This window comes from Elephantulus edwardii, unplaced genomic scaffold, assembly GCF_000299155.1.
Source record: "Elephantulus edwardii isolate Elephantulus edwardi_28Jun2011 unplaced genomic scaffold, EleEdw1.0 scaffold00025, whole genome shotgun sequence".
NCBI classification, from domain to species: Eukaryota; Metazoa; Chordata; class Mammalia; order Macroscelidea; family Macroscelididae; genus Elephantulus; species Elephantulus edwardii.
In genome coordinates this window covers 13,598,462-13,600,262 of record NW_006399775.1, presented here as the reverse complement: position 1 = coordinate 13,600,262, position 1,801 = coordinate 13,598,462, and the positions used below count along the sequence as shown (strand labels likewise).

Below are 1,801 nucleotides of genomic sequence, written 5' to 3'. Positions count from 1 at the left end.
GGGGAAAAAAGTGGAACAGTGAGTGAATGGAAATCCAAAATCTCTGTAAATTTTCATTGAAATTAATAATAAATTATTAAAAAGAGAAAAATACTTTGGGGTGTCAGAGTTGGGACAAGTGGGTTATAAATGGTGCATGAGCCTGGCCTAATGGCATGACGATAAGAGAGTGGAGATAAATGGAGAGAAGGAAACAGCTTAAATCTAAGAACAAATGCGATAGGAAGTGGAGAGGCCAGAGTGTTAGCACTGACACCTGTTGAGAATCCTAGTGAGAAAAAAAATTGAGTGTGGGGAACACTAGCCAACACTTTACATTTTAGAAAATATTAAGAATATGTGAGTTTCATTTTCTGACCAATACACTTAAGTATGGTCTTGTGCTTTAAATTTTCTACAGTTTTGTAAAAACATAATATTCTGAGATGTTCAGTACCAAATCGGGAACTAGTAGTAAAAGGGAAGAACGTAAGGATTTTTTTCCCCAGAAAGAGGTCGATGTTCTGAGTGTCATAAAACTGGGTTTAATTTCCAATTTCTGTTTACAGCATTGCTTTTCCTCCACCTTCTGAACAAATTCTATGTTATTTTAGCTTTAGAATGTTTCCGTAATACTGTTCTGATAATCTGAGCTTGTTTATTGTTGAGTGGTTAAGAGAAACAAAGGCTCATTGCTGTGGGTGGGACTAGGTGAGAACTGGGATTGGTTAAATCTTTTAAGGTTTTACTTTTAGCTAATCTGTATTTTGAGTGATCAGGTATTAAAAAAAAATGTGGTGTTTGTCTGAAGGTAATGTTCAACTCTTTTATTTCATCTCGCAACCCAACTTGGAGCCTCAGTGTTGACTGACCTGGGGAACTGGTTGACCCGCATGGGGGAAGTGTACTATCTGGCAGGAGTAACCAAAACAAAGATGATTCTGGCTAAGGGCTGGTGGCTGTTGAAGCTCTACTAGCCTGCCAGTTGCTTTTTGAATACATTCTGACCCATGTGTTGTCAGAGTAAGAATGTACCATATAGTTTTAGTTTTCTTTTCTGAAATATTTATTGTGCTTTTTGTAAAGATTTACCCAGCAGTTTAGGTTCTCATCCAATAATTTCCACATAAATTGTTTAGTGATAATGAATCATTCTTAAATCTCTTCCAGTGGTTCTGTTTCCATTAATCTAATTTCCCTGCCCCTTTATCTTCTTCTCTTTGTCTTAAATATTTATTGACCAAATGATCTCATGTAGATGATTATTTTTTTCAGTTCAGGAAAGGTATATTTATTTAAGAAATGTTACTTCTTCTCAGCTCACCATTCTGGTATACAAAGGTCATAAAAATAGTACACAAAGAAGACAAAACTATTCTCAAATTATTTATGACAATGTATTGACATTGGAAAATGAGTAATTAAAGAAAAAAATACTGAACATAATAAAATTTTGTTTTCTAAAATGTAGATTTTTTTTTTAAAGTGCAAAATTCTCATGAATGATATTCTTTATTTAGTGAGCCACTATGTTACTTAGCTAAAAGATAATGTCAGGAGTGAGTTTCATTCAAGATTTTTAAGAATATCTCTATCACAGGGTGTTCTCCAGTCTCAATAGGCCCAGTTAAGTCCTGGATTTTTAACAGCTTGCGTTCTGTTCTGTTTTTTCCCCCCATTTTATCAATATACATCTGTTAGTCATATCTAATTTGGTCACATCTAATTCTTAAGATCTCCGAATAGGTGAAGCTGTGGCCACAGGATTTTCCATGTCTGGTTTTTTATAATTAGCTTGCCAGACATTTCTTTTTTTTTTTTT

General features: G+C 34.3%; 1 protein-coding gene across 1 annotated transcript in view; it reads left to right on the top strand.

The window, feature by feature from the left end:
* ADI1 (acireductone dioxygenase 1) overlaps positions 1-1,801 on the top strand; it is a 28,181-nt gene that overhangs the window by 991 nt on the left and 25,389 nt on the right. The window lies entirely within an intron of this gene.